Source organism: Heliconius melpomene, chromosome 18, assembly GCF_056956725.1.
Source record: "Heliconius melpomene rosina isolate 202511_hmr_F chromosome 18, ASM5695672v1, whole genome shotgun sequence".
In the NCBI taxonomy this organism is placed as follows: Eukaryota; Metazoa; Arthropoda; class Insecta; order Lepidoptera; family Nymphalidae; genus Heliconius; species Heliconius melpomene.
This window is the reverse complement of record NC_140406.1, coordinates 5,895,378-5,911,931: the sequence shown is the minus strand read 5'-3', so window position 1 is coordinate 5,911,931 and position 16,554 is coordinate 5,895,378.

Genomic DNA, 16,554 nt, shown 5'->3' with positions numbered 1-16,554 from the left:
AAAATCCAAGATGGCCGCCGCTACAAGATGGCGGACAAGTTAGTTTTTTTCGATCCCATCAATATGGGTATCAAATGAAAGGGCTTGTCAAGTAGAATTCAGGGCACTATACAAAATCAAAATCAAAGATGGCCACTGCTACAAAATGGCGGATAATGTAGTTTTCAATCCCATCAATATGGGTATCAAAATAAAGGGCTTGGTAAGTATAATACAGTATACTATACACAATTACAATATGAATCTCCCACCTAAGTCAAGATCTGGTATCCTGTCGAGGACTGTGTGGCTATAGGGTGCCTAAAAATGAGGTAAAAGGTAAAAGCGCGCCGAGAACTGTATGGCACTAGGTGGATAAAAATGATATGTCGTTAGCGTTTTCCCCTCAAGATTCAGGCACATCTTGTTGTACATAGCCTTGCTCCTCTATTGGACCTCTGGGGGGTCGATCGTAACATTCTCCATTAACCTTGCAATAATGAGGCACTCAACGAATTGAATAGTAGGAGAAATAAAAACTAAAAACTTAAAAATAAAAAAGTAAAAAAAAATTTTTAAGTTAAACGGTTTTATATTGCAGATAAATGTACTAAAAAATAAAAAACAATTTCATGGAAATTATGATTACTAAAATAAAATCGTGGGGCACGTCCAATATCTACAATCGAAAGACATGGCATGAGACTTCACCCACCTAGTGGTAAGTAGAAAGTGTCCCCACGATTTTATTTTAGTAATCATAATTTCCATGAAATTGTTTTTTATTTTTTAGTACATTTATCTGCAATATAAAACCGTTTAACTTAAAATTTTTTTTTTACTTTTATAAGATATAGGATGTTGCTGTCATTTGTTTTTGTTTATTCTATCTTCACGCCTTATTCCTAGTCTGGAGGTAGAGTCAGAAAAAATAGGTTATATATTTATTATAATAAAAACAGAGGTTCAGATGTCGCTTTAAAGATAGAAGGGATGCGTAATTAAGTTTTTAGTTAAGGTATACGTAATTAAGGTTTTAGTCGAGTTTGCCTTACCAAATGTTAAAAAACATAATTTTAATGTAATAATTAAAGGAGAACCTTTTAATGTGTCGGAATCAGCTATTTTCTTAGGTGTTACTATAGATTCCAAATTCCAGTGGAACGCTCATCTGGAAGCACTTGCGGATAAACTCAGCTCTGCCGCGTTCGCAATTAAGAAAGTAAGACAAATGACGGACGTTGAAACTGCCCGACTAGTCTACTTTAGCTATTTTCATAGTATTTTATCTTATGGAATGCTGCTATGGGGCAGTGCTTCAGATATCAATTCAATATTTATTCTCCAAAAAAGAGCCGTAAGATATATTTATAATCTAAGAGCTCGAGATTCTCTGCGAGATGTTTTCAAAGATGCAGGTATTATTACAGTTGCTTCCCAATTTCTATACTATAACATTCTCTTTGTCCGACAAAATATACATTGTCATAGCAAAAATAGTGACAGTCATACGATAGAAACGAGAAATAAAGATAAGCTTGTTACACCAAGTTTTCGCCTCCAGAAAGTTAATAAATCTTTTATGGGTCTGAGTATACGTGTATATAATAAAATTCCGCAGTGTATTCTTAGTTTGCCACTACAAAAATTTAAAATATCTGTAAAAAAAATTCTAACAAGTAAAGCCTATTACACTGTTCAAGAATATTTAGAGGATAAGCATGTATGGAATTAATGTCTATTGAATGTAATGCAGGATAGCTGCCAGCTAATGTAATAGATTGTACCATTGATTTTGAAAAGAGCAACTGTTGAGTTTCTTGCCGGCTCTTCTCAGCAGAACTGCCTTCCGAACCGGTGGTAGCTTTTTGTTCATATGTTCATTCGACGATTCAAAAGTGCTTATAATAATTGCCTATTTGAATAAAGAATATTTTGAATTTGAATTTGAATTTAATAAATAATATCGTTGATTTAATAAAATCTATTCATTATTAATGATGTTAGACTTGAAGAGTTCATCATTCGGCGGTAAAAGGCTTTTATTAGAACAACCTCGCTTTTAATTATGTATACATATTGACAAGAATTCCTCCTAATGAAATATACTACAAGTTAAAATTCATAAGAGGAAATTCCGAAATTGAGACTTCCTTATATATATTTAATAAAAAGATATTACTTCTTCAACTTCACTGTTTTTGTCAGTTTTATACTTTATTTGGAGTGGCGGAATTCAACACCGAAGGTTTAAATTGAAAAATAAAAATAATTGAAAATTGAGGTCAATGTTTCCCGTTTGAGCGGAAAATCGTGGTAAACGGAAGGTCTACGAGAACGGAATTGCGGTCAGCAACTAGTATAGGTATGACAAAATAACTAAGAGCAATTTTTGTAAGAATTTTCCCCATTTTTCCCATAAATAATGGTTCTCTAAAACTATTCTACTTTAAGAATCCAATTATTGTCACAATGCGCTTTTAACGAGCGGTGCTACGAAAGTGCCAAAGCAGCGTTTTCGTTGTTCATTTACTACTAACGTCTTAATCTTGTTAAAAAGTGAACACAGTTCAAAATTTTGTACCTGAAAATTTATTGTTTACATAATATATAAAATAACAAAATGTAATTACTTTGATTTAAATATAAATTATGTTTCTATGACAAATAAGTATATTATGGAAAACATTGTTTTTGTTAAGTGACATAATAATTATTTATATAGTAAAGGAATATAGCTATATAAATAACTGTTCGAATATGACACATAAACACATTCTAAGTGTCCATGATAACTCTGACTCCAGGTACTGTGTGTTACAATGAAACTGTTAACGTGCTATAATATAGGCGAGAAAAGTCCTCGTCACGATTATTTTCAATACGAGTTCAACAAAAAAATTTCTTTTGCTAAAGTCTAATATATAGTTTTTATAGTTCAACAATATTTTAAATCTATTTATAAGTGAGGAACAGAGTATCTTAACATTAGGTTCCCTCTAGTTACCCTGCTATATGGAAGATACAGCGCGAAGCTGATTTAACTTTGATTTAATTTGTTTATCTTTTAATAGAAGATTAAACAAATTATTAATTCACTTATAGTTTAGTATGAGCTGACATTAAGACAGATAGTTAACGGGCTGGAATTGTCTGAAGGTTTCCCACGATTACAGACTGACTTTTTTCAAAGGACAAGTCTTTTCATAAAGAACTGTGTTACGGTGTCAACGTATTTCATAGAGGCGCACTTATTTCGATATTTTTGCTTTTTCTCTTAATAACAGTAGAAAACAAATGTATTTAAAATATATCTATTTTATTCAGTATCTGGATATATTTGCGTATATTATAGACTTTTTGGAAGTGAATAGAGTCAAGTCAAAGTATTATAGTTATACAAAAAAAATATATAATTTTTCTATTACTATTTAGCTTTGTGTTTAGTAAGGTATATAGGTATATGGAAAATAAAGAAAATAAAACTAAGTAAAAAATACTTATCTTTACGGTTGCTTTCAAATGTATATTTATTTATTTATTTTAACACTTTATTATACCATTATTGAACTTAAATTGAATTTACAAACATAAATTAACTTATAGTTGTAAACTAAATAAAAAATATAGGTTATAATTATAAATAGTATATTTCCGATGTTTCACAGTACATAACCGTTTGTAATCAACCATAGAAATCGGCAAATGTGTCTGAATAACTTCAAAGACAAAGTTTAAGTTATTTAAAACCTATTTCACAGTTGAATGAAGTTCAGATATCGAAGATAAATGGAAAATTACGATTGAAAAGACTTGTGCGAAATAGTTGGCGGTGTCCCAAAACAAAAATTAAATTAAATTAAATTTTTGCAGTAGAAAAAAAAGGAAAAATAGAAATTTGTAGATAAAAACTATAACAATTTTTATAGTATTAACGTATTATTAATTAATAATTGAATTAATCACATTTAATTATTTCTTATAGTTTAGCTGGATCATTACAGTTCTACATCGTATGTGCTAGTCTTCGAAATCAATAATAGCGTAGATCCTGCCTTGGCTTAATAGCTACTCTACAAATGGACAAATAAAAATTTTGAAAGTCATAGATTGGTGTTATGCGTTATTCTTTTTATATTACCCTAAATGATGTTTTCATAAAAGTATAAAATGTAAGAATAATGCATTTTTTACTGTTTTATTAAAGTATCATGTTTTTTTTAGCATAAATTTCTATTTATATGTAAAAAAAAACAGAATATAGGAACAAAACAAAACAAAAACTATAATCCGGTATTATTACATTATAAAGTGCGTACATAATATACGAACGATTCACAATATGTCAAGATATTGGGTCTACGCCAAAGCTTCTTGACCCTGTTTACTTAACCTTGTAATTTATTGTTCCTAAGATTGATTGATTTGTTACTATAGATACTAGCTATCAGACTAAAATGGATCTCGTTTCTGCTGCTGCTCCTGGTGCTGAAAGCAATTTGGATATAATCTTAGATATAAAATAAATTAGAACACGCCTTAACTAATAATATGTTAGGCATACTGAAACCTAATCATTATTGAAATTATAATTATAATAAGTTTCTTATTATGTAGTACTAGCAGACCCGCGAACTTCGTATCGCCTAACAGTCGATTTTTTTTTATTCTGCTATTAGCGACACCGGGTCAGCTAGTAAGATAAAAAAAATAAAAACTTAAATCATTTTTAATTCTTATAATATTCATTAAAAATTATATATATATATACTTTATTGCACTTAAAAATTACATACAAGTAAAACAAAATTGAAAAATTGAAAATTATAATAAAAATAACAATTTCCGATATCTTATTATGATGCCTACTTATTTTTTTTTTTTTATTTTTACTTATTCTAAATTCAGTTTCATTTTCATTGTAGTACTTTATGGTACACGTTATTTTTTGTTTGGTTATCTGGCGCGTAAACAAACAGAGCAGATGGTTTTCCAACACGGGAACAGGCAACATACAACAGACCATGCGCGAAACATGAGTTTTCTATATTAATACCACAAACACTTAATAACTGCCCCTGGGATTTGTACGGTTCCAGTACGGCTTGCTTTCGCAATGACTATAAGTCATTGCGAAAGCAAGCCGTACTGGAAACTGTAGTCTTTTAAGCTCGAATGGTATGTCAGTCTAAATCATTGATGCTCCGCATCATCAAAAAGTCTTCTCCTTTATACTTTCCTTTTAATATGATTGCTTCTATTACGTTATTCATTATTTTTTTATCGCTAATCGTGTGCCGTTACAAAGTTTCAGTTGGTTAATATTTCGCAACATTATAACTACACATTCAAGCTTTAATTGAAGGCTGTGAGGCGGCAATCCTGGCAAATCAAGTGAATTTAAAAATTCCGGTGGATAGTTCACGACTTCATGTTCATTAGTTGCCGTATCAACTGACTTATGTGTCCTTATTTTGCCAGGAATACCATCTTGAAAATTTATATTTAATTCATTTACATCAGTGTGTTTGGCAGCCAGTAAAGCTCTTTCGCTCAACCAATTATGGAATAAATAATCAGCAACATTTGGAAGCACTATATGAATGAGTTCATCTTTTGATTACGTTAACTGACAAGAACTATCAGGAAAGGTGATGCAGCCAGTCAGCGCATCTACAGGAAGTTTGCCATTACCAATATCAATGAGTTGTTTAGAGAATATGTCTCCAGATTGATCATTTTGCAACATGACACGCATATTCTTGCTTAAATGTAATACTTTGACATGTTTCCACAATTTCGAGGACTTTAAACATGAATTCAGTTCATCAGCTTGCATTGAACGTGGAACCACTGGCAATCCTCCTCCTTATAATGAAATCATTGCGCCACCAAATTGATTGGCAAACTGAGTTTTTACAATAACCTTACAATATTGGCAAGCAGAGTTCATAGGTCCAATAGCAACACAGGTGTAGGCACTGCTGGCATCAATTGATATATCGTAACAAAAAGCAGCTCGATTCAAATTTGCAACATTATCAGTCAACTATCGTGGTCACGTTCATTGCAATTTTCACGTTCTGCGTACGATTAGATTCTTCTGGCTAAATTTGTCCACCGCCTTATAGAAGGCATTTTTTGTAAGTCACAAATACACAACACTTTATTAATTTTATAAAATTTGTGGCTTTTAGATTTAGTAATATAGACGCACAATGAGACGTTTACATTTCAATTGACATCTTACCATAGAAATATTGACAAATATTGACATTAATAGACTGAGATCCCAGGGCCCCCAGACCTACATCATTTTAACAAAGCTGAAATTTTGAGGATGTCTAGAATGTACTTAAGACTCTCTAACTTAAAAAACCTTCAGAGATAGTGCCAACTCAAAGCACACTTTCAGTTGCGTTAAAGAAGAAAGTCTCTTTTTTTTCTCATTTATTTATGTACCACACAATAAAGAAAGTACAGAAAACTTACGATAACAGAAAAAATGTGTACAATGGATAACTTATCTCTAATAGAGATCTCTACCAAAAACCCTTGAATGTAGCGGATGTTAAAAGAAATGATTCGGGTGCGGTATTTTAATATAATGTTAATAATAATAATACACACAAATATACATAATAGTAATCAATATTACTATACCTACATAAATATATACAATGGCATAAAAGAGTTGAAACAGAAAAAGAAAATTAATAAAAAAAAGACAAAGCGATTACTAAAGATTCTAATTGAGTTTTAGAAATGTTGTTTTAATTTGATTTTAATAGTATTTAGAGATGGATTGCCCGACAGTATAGAGTTAGGTAGTGAGTTCCATAAGCGCACTGCTTTAACTGTGAAGGATTTTTCATAGAAAGAGGTATTAAATATAAGGCACTCAAGCTTTCTTAGAGTTACACATGAGCGTACAGGTCTTTCACTTGGAAGTGTCAATTGAAAACGCTCCCTTAAGTAAGGAAGAGAGTTTTTATATATGTTTTAAAGTAAAAAATGTATATTTCACATTCTTTCACGTGGACCTTTACTTCTGCCAGACGTCATAAAGGTTCTTTAAAATTGGGGCAAATTACATTAAAGTAAATCTAAAATTTATAATATATTATTTACGGACTATTTCAAGACCCCTCTAGCCCCAGACCCTAAGCAACCAGATCAATCCGATGGCTTTATCATTTTTCCAAAAAGAGATATACCGTTTTTTTTCTCTACCTCTGAAAGGATCCCATTTTCAAGTTAGTGAGTAAGCATACTGTCACTGTGTAAGTTAACTACATGTAAGACTAATAGTCCTCAAAATTTCACTAAAATGACGTCGGTCTGGCAGCTCTGGGTTCTTGGGCTATAATATTTATACGATACTAACGTCACTCAATTGTTTTGCCTTCCAGGAATCCAGCTACTATCATTTAAACTTTATAGTAGTGTATATGTATTAAAGTCCAAATTGACTTTTAAGTAGATATTAATACGAATCTTTTGTATGGGAATATAGAAAAGTCATGTTTCTGTCCCTTAGAACCATCCCCGTACTTCAAGGAATATTATATAAAAAGAATTACTGAAATCGGTTCAGCTGATCTCGAGATTTGCGCTTAGCAACACATTCAGCGAGTAATTTTTATAAAAAAGAAGATATTTCGTATATTGTTTTGATATTATAAAATTACTTTTGCCTCCTTCCAGAGTGAGGTAATGAAAATATTAAATATTTCATTTCTTCAAGTAGGAATCGAACTCAGAACCTGTCGTGTATACAGTCCGGCTTGTGCCACTGCGCCACAACGGGCCTCAAAATTATAAGAATTTATTTTTTTTTATTTGTGATACACATATATGTTACCGATTTATGGATTTTCTTTTTAAATTTTATTTAATTTGTATATATTTATTAAAAATATTTACTTAAATTTATATCATTTGGTGTTGAACTATTTTAAATAATAATTATGGTATTACGTAAACGTCAAAACAAATGTTTATTACGTTGAATAATTTATTTTAAGACGACTGACGAATTATATGTAATAAAGTTTAGATGGGTGACTGGGGTTCCACATTGGATCCAATTTTTTTTTATGTCAACAGAAAATGCTCATCACGTTGAATAACTTTTCCTAATTCGTTGTATTGATATCTCTTGTAGGTTAGGCGGGCTGCTAGGGTCTCACATCAGGTATTCGGACTATTAAAATAAATTATAGCCTATATGTTGCCGAAGACTAATAGCTATGCAACAAAAGAAGTTTCATTTAAATCTGTCCAGTAGTTTTTGAGTTAAAGAGTCACAACAGACAGACAGACAAGAATTCCAAAAATCATATTTTTACCTTCTATTAGTTGTATTGAGTCCCCCTGAAGTGTTTTTTTTAGTTTATATTCAATGTACAGATTTTACCCCCTTTACAGTTTTATTATACAGGGTGAGTCATATTGAACTTTCCGGTTTTGGAAGGACGTTGCACGAAGAAGGGAAGGAGTAGAAGGGTGGGGATGGTGTCATTAGACGCGCCATGACATGCAGTTTTAGTGTGAGCAATGGCTTGGTCGGGACAACATCGTGCGTTCGTAGTTGAAGAGTTTATTAAAAATGGCGGCTCCGTGATCACAACACAGCGTGCGTTCCGTTTACATTTTGCTATTGGTCGACGTGATCCCATTCCCACTGGACCAACAATCAGAAATTGGGTATCAAATTTTAGAGCAACATCATCAGCATTAAAAACAAGACCACAAGGCCGAATTAGGACGTCAACGTCAGCGGAAAACGTGGATAGAGTGCGGGCTTCAATTCAACAATCCCCTCGGCGTTCTGTTCGGAAACATGCCGCTTCACTAGGATTATCTTTCAGTAGTGTCCGCAGAATACTGCATAGAGACCTTAAATTTCACCCATACAAGATTCAGGTAGTGCAAGAATTAACAGTTAGAGACTTAGACACACGAACAAATTTATGCCGCGACATTCAGCAGATCCCCCGCACTGCTGTTTTGATCTTCAGTGATGAGGCACATTTTCACCTCGCCGGAACTGTCAACAAACAGAATTTTCGATACTGGGCTGAGAATAACCCACGAAACCTACACGAACGACCACTTCACAGCCCTCGAGTGACAGTGTGGTGCGCTATTGCAGAGTTTGGTGTGTGGGGTCCCTATTTTTTTGAAGAAGATGGTCAAGTCGTCACAGTTACCTCTGCTCGGTATTGCGACATGCTTGAAACTTTTCTGAAACCGAAATTGGAGGAATTAACGCAGAATCATGACAACGATAACATCTGGTTCCAACAAGATGGTGCTACAGCCCATACATCCAGGCGTTCAATGGAAATCCTGCGACAAATGTTTCCCGGTCATCTCATTTCTTTGCGAGGTGACGTTGGGTGGCCGCCGATATCACCTGATTTAACCCCCTGCGATTTCTTTCTCTGGGGTTACCTGAAGGAAAAGGTGTACACGCATCGTCCCCGAACCATCGATGAACTGAAGGCTGCAATCACGGAAGAAATCAATGCTATTCCGCTGAATATGACTCGACGAGTAATGGACAACTTCCGGGAAAGGCTTCAGCAGTGTGTGGTCAATGGAGGTAGACATTTACAGGATATCATTTTTAAAACCAACTAAATTAAAACTGCATGTTATGTGCTTTCAAACAATAAAATAATTTTTACTGCATGTCGCTTTGTTTTTAATACACACCTTATTGAAATCGGAAAGTTCAATATGACTCACCCTGTATATATAGATTTTATATAATTTTCATGTGACATATAAGAAAAATATATAAAAGCTTTTAATAAAAAGTTAAAATGATGGTAATATCTATACTAATATAATAAAGCGGAAGAGTTTGTTTGTTTGTTTGTTTGTTTGTTTGTTTGAACGCTAAGATCTCTGGATCTACTGATCCGATTTACATTGTTTTTGTTTTGTACGAAAGCTGCATTCTTCAGAAGTGCTATAGGCTATATAACATTACATTATACATATAAATTAATATATTTTAAAGTACTTTCTAATTTGACATGCAATTTATTCTGCCTTGTTAATAACAACCGTCGCGTCGCTACGCAACCGTTACCGCGACATTTTGATATTCGTCCTTATGAAAATAAATATAATAGTCACTTTTAGCATTTTATCTAGATTGAAATTATAGTTTACTGTATAACATTCTAATAAATAATTAAGGAGATGTCACTGATTCCAAATGACCTAGCCTACGGGCGGCACAGTATGAGTATGACCGACGCGAACGGGCAGATGACGTTGATGGTTTTATAAATTTTCATACATTTTCGAACTATTGTTAATTTTTGTGTAAATATTTGCTGTTTATAATAAATTTAAACTACACTTTGATTCTCTTCTTATTTTATTTGATATTGCCCGCTAAAATTATCCTATTTAATATAGAAAAATGTTTAGTTATTGCATAGAGTCGATATCTATGTACGCGTGCACGGAAAACTTAAGGTACTTTTTCTATTATTAAGAATATCTATCCTTTAGTTACTTTTAATGCTTTTGTTGGTTCATTTCAATAACTCAGATATTTTTTTCTAATAATACGTCTCTGTTTATTATTCTTTTCGATTATTTAAGCTTATATTTTCTTACTAATTCTATTGAAAATTGAAAAAAAATCCATGAATATATTTAATAAATATTTTTATAGTTGAAGCAGGCGTAGCCGCGTCCGGGTCCGCTAGTATTATGATAATTGTAGAATTTATTAGAGCTTCATTATTAATTGAAGAATTTATTAGAGATATTATTTCTTTCGCTTTCTTAAGCGCAAATAATAATAACTTTAATTATCGATAATATGTCGTCAGGTTGTGGGTTCGATTTTTATTCGAGGAAATGAAATATTTAATATTTTGACCTACCTACTCTACTATGTGCGAGATACAATGGAAGTAAAAGAAATAAAATAATAAGTATCTCTTTTTCATTTTTAAGTAACAAATTTTTGTTAATAAAATGTTCGAGAAGTGGTTTCAATATGGGAATAATAAATGGAGCAGCGGCACCTGTAATGTAATTAATCACAACTCTTTCAATGTAATTGGAAATAGAATGATTCTAGCCACGAGGCCAATGGCCTAGGGACACAAGCCTGTATTTGTAAACCAAGCGTATGACAGGCTGTGGGGTCGCTCAAGAAAATGAAATATTAAATATTTCATTTTTCATTTTTTTTTAATATTTTTATTTCTTTTTATTTTTCATAGTTTTTTTCATCTCGGTAACTACGCAAAGCGCGGCGTTGAATTCTATCATTCAACACTCAATGCTTTTAAAATTTGGCGGAAAGTGAGCAACGGTGGTCTTAATACTACGTTCCCTCTGCTTGCGTTGCTATGTAATTTAAAAAGAATGATGCTATACAGTGTTGCAAATAAGTGTTTGAAATAACACTAGTTATTTAAAAAAAAATGATCTTCCGACACATATTTACATATTCTTATAAACTGATTAATTGATTATACGGATGGAAATTTAAATATATTTTAACGAAAAAAAATCCAACTCAAAAAGAACATAAGAATGACCAAAAATATAAAATACAAAACTAATTCCGCCCTGAAGTTCTGAACTTCTAAAGCTTTAATATATTTAGCTTTATCTGGAACATAATTTGTAAAACAGTAGAAAGTCTAATTAAAACCAGTACCGCTTCTCGGCAATAACGAAAAAGTTAAAATAGGATTTATAATTTTGGTCATGAGGTCATCGTCGTACTATTTAGACTTGCCTATCATTTGCTGAAATGATTGTTATTGGTTCTAGTAAAGTAATAGTGTACTTATGTTATATTATGACATACATTACTTCCTTCAATTCAAATAAGAATTCAAAGCGAATTTTTAAAACTGAATTTAAAAATAATCGAATAATATGTTAGAGTGAATGATAAGTTTTAAAAAATTTGTTACCTGGAAGTGATTTGTCAAAAGAATTAATTTAATAAAAATTCCACAAGATCGCTTTAAGTATTTTCTTCTCACGAACAAGGCGAGTGGCTTTCAGCCAACTAGAAGCATGTTGAAATAACGTGGAGGATACACAATACCTGTGATATTAAAAGAAGGGTGCTTACTCATAAGCTAAATGATAGTTAGACTTATTGTTTATGTCTAGTAATAATAAAACCGGTCAAGTGCGAGTTGGATTTGTATCGATTTTATAGTTTTAATTTATTCATAAAAAATATACATAAACGTTTGTATCTTTTGTTGACTTGACATTAATTTCTACGTTTAATTTACAACAAAATATTTTTTTAATTAAATAGGTAATAACCAGAGCGATGAAAATATTAAATATTTCATTTTCGTCCAATGAGAACAGAACCTGTCCCATTTACAGTTACACCCTTGTGGCCCTGCGCACAACAAAACATTTTCAAATTGCAATACAGCAGATCAATAAATAAATTAGGTGCAATAAGTGGGGCTGCAGTGAGATCTCGACTCGTGATAATGTGCTATCTCGTTCACTATCTCTATTCAAAGCAGCTGCCGTACGAAAGGTTATTGAGCATTAACAACCAGATATTAAGCTCGTTTGTTTGAATTTTCAATGATGGAAATTAAATTTCTTTCTTTTGTGTATTTCTTTAACAAATTATTTTAATACCAATATGTTATACTGAATATGTATATATAAATTATAGAGTATTTACGAAGAGATATTGTAGTTATTATAAGAAACTTATATCTTGAGACCCGTCGTGTCGTAAGGGCACAAAGTGTAAACGAGACAGGTTGTGGGTTTGATTCCTACTCGAAGAAATGAAATATTTAATATTTTCATTTCTTCGCTCTGGGGTCGAGGCAATGCGCGGCGTTATGTTCCGCCATTCTACATGCTCTTACTATACAAAAAACTTATATATTTTGTATATTAACTCTACTGAGAAAAAGCATGTTTTGCTCGTATAAGTCCAATAAAATTTAGATTGGAATAAAAATGTGTGAAGCATCTTTAAATTGGATCGCTTAAAGGTACTTTGCTATAAAAATGTATTATTGAGGTATTTGTAGGGATGTTTTTAAAGTCGTCGTGCTCCATTTCTTGCATCTTTGCCCGGCGTCCGAGCGTGTCTGTAGAATGCAATTTGGGAGTCGTTTTCAAACTTATTATAGGTATTTACGATACTTTTCAATATTTTAGATACGTCGTAGTTTATGTGTAGGTGCCAAATTCCATAATTCTAGGCCAACTAGAAGTACTCTATTAATTTTGATTTGAGTCTCAATGTCAAACAGTGTCGAAATACGCGTTTTTTTGCTATTTAAAGCTATTATTTTTTTGGACAAACGTATAGTTTTCCAATTTTTTTCATGAACTAGTACTAGGAGATGCTAGCTGCCAAATTTCATAATTCTAGCTTTACCGGAAGTACCCTATTAATTTTGATTCTCTTCGTAGGGAATGAAATAAATAATATGTTCCTTTTATAAACCTCTAATAATTAATTAATAATATATTAATTTACCAGCAAAAAAATTCATAAGTTACTGATGTGTTAAGCTTCTTAATTCTTCTCTTAATCTTTTAAGAAATTTTCTTATAATGTCTTTTTACATGAACACATTCGCCAAGTCACTATTCCTAAGTGGAAAAACCAAGTTTTCGTGGGCCATTGACTCGTGTATAATTTTATTAAAATTAATCTCATGTTACGAGATTGCGGTTAGTGAAAACGTTTTTAGTACCAACTAAAAAGCTCATTTATGAATATAGTTATATTTTATACACGTTCCTTATTCTTATCTTTAATTTTTATTTACTTTAAGTTAACATAGTTAAAAGTAGTTGGTAAAAGAAAAGAAAAGAAATACAATTTATTTACGATCACTCTATTATAATATTTAATACTTTACGTCAGTTAATACGAGTGTAAAACGTCTTACATTACCTTTGATGGAGTTCTAATCGATATTCACAAATGACTATCAAATGGTGTGAAACTAATAACCCCATTAATCTAAGCATTGACGACAAGACGTTGAAACCAATTTCACGAATATCAAGAGCGCTTATATTATGTTGTATATAATATACTCTACGATAATGTGAAAGATTTCTTACATTTATTTTTTAAATAAGAACATTTGTTTATTACTAACTTAACTTCTGTTTATAAATTCAATTTTCTATAACACATCACATTATTAAGACAGAAGCAAAGAAACGTTATATTGGAAGATAAAAATCTTATGATCTAGCCTGGGGCTAAGCAAGTCGAAATTGATACGATTATATTGAAAACCTACATTTTAGGTAGTAGTAAATATTATACATTGGAATATATGTAAGAAAAAATGTTATTGGGGACTACTGAGTTTCGCCACTCATTTAACAATTCGATTGGAAAGCAAAGAATTTAGTCTCTAAAATTTAATTAGCTTCTTCTATCCTGTTATTCAGGATGAAATTTCAATATGAAACTGATATTCTAGTCTGATAAAGGTTATTCGTTGAAGAATTTTCAATTTATTTATTAGCGCAGGTGTTTCATTTACTGTAGCGACAATTTCGCAGCGGCCAACCGCACTTTAACTTGGAAATGGAAACTACTTTATAAGTTACCCTACTTATTATTCCCAAAAATTTTCTATCAATATTTTGTTTCATACAAATAATATCAAGTTTATTCGTCGAAGTTTAGCTTTTTGTTTTACATAAATGGTTAGGGCATTTAAAAATATGATAAGGTACTATCATAATAACGTAAGACACCATTTTTTAAGACGAATTGAAATAGTTTTTTTGGTTTTGTCAACTGATTATTTTTTACTCTTTTCTAAATTACAAAAAAGATGTCACTTATTCTTATATAATATGTACTTGTACATCAAAATCTTCCATTCTCCACTTTCAGTACTAACGCTTTTGCTTACACAATACAAATATGAGTAAATGCTTCGGCGGTGTAAATGTGTAAAACCTTTTAAGGTTCACATTTGCGAGGTTAAAGCTTCCAGCACATGACAATACTTTATTTCAACCCTCATTTACTTAAAATTTTGAAGTACTGAATTGAAGTGCATGGCTTTAATGTTTTTAATATTACCCCTAAAAGATATATTTGTGTAAAAACACCCAGGCATATTTCTTTTTTAGTCGCTACAATTTTTTATATTTGTCACAGCAGTTGGGTGTAGTCTTTGAAGACGCGGGAGTAGGGGTCCACATTTATTCGATGCTCTCAAGTAAATATTATTTCCAATTATTATTAAAATTGATATATGTAAAAAAATTGCATTTTATTACAGCTGCTGTTAATGTATTATAATTATATTGGAATAATGAGCTAAACTTATTTGAGCAGAATTCTTGTTACATATTAAATTTAACTAAAACCTCATTTCAAAGTTTCATATGGAAGTTTAACTAGTTTGTGGCATCAAATTGAAGGATTTTAAGCCACGAAGTACCATATATTATAGAGCATTCGATTGTTTCACAAATAACAAAATATGTTAAATTTAATGTTCAAATTGACCTCAGTTTGCACATTAAATACAAATACAGGTAAATACATGTACTACAGGTAAAGGCGTCTGATACCATTGAAATTTCTTACAATAAGTAGATATTATTTTAATTGTAATATCAAACAAGCAGTTATATATAAAGAAATAATATAATTAAGATTATTATATATTAATAATACACAATTTTTGAAGATATTTTAATATTATGCTCTTCTGTTTTTAACTTACACATATTTTGTACTAACCAAAAAAATTAAATCTCCAAGTGAAACTGACGTTCAGAATTTTCAAAAATATAAAAGTTAACTTAGTTTATTATTTTGCAAATATCTTTTATTCTGTTAAAGGAACAAATATATTAAGATAGATTTGATGGAGCTTATTACAAAATCTCTAAAATATACCATCAATAATTACAATCCAACTATGCAATCGTGAAGGAACAATTCAGGTTTGTCTGATAGCAAACCTGCAAAGTATTTATCACAAAGGGGTGTGCAAGTACGAAACAAGGAATAGGAATATATGGGTAACTTTGTCGGTTGTAAAACCAGGGTGAGCCGTTTGGGTGAAATTTTGAGTTAAAAGATGCGCACAACTTCACACACTCGTAGCCGCCGTCGTAACTCGTTTCTGAACATCTGCGGCAACCCACTTAGCTGCGAATGAGGTTGTGGCTACACTTTGTTTGCCGCACGTGGTATATCTTAGCATGGTTTAAAATAAGCTTACATTTACATTGTTGTATATAATTGCTTATTTTATTTTTAAAGAAATAATCGGAATAATGCAGCAAATGCAGCATAATAAAAATATTATGTCGCTAGTCAAAATATATTGGTTACTCTACGTTCACTTAGAATTATGAAACGTGTTCTATCTTACAGTATACTAAAAGAAAAAAATGGTCAGAAAAAAATTGTAACTTATATTTATACTAAATTTTACTTTCATACGGACGTACGCACTAATTGCAAAATGTATAAATCTGTCAATTTTTATAAATTATGCTTCTAGTTAAACAAGAATCGTAGAATAA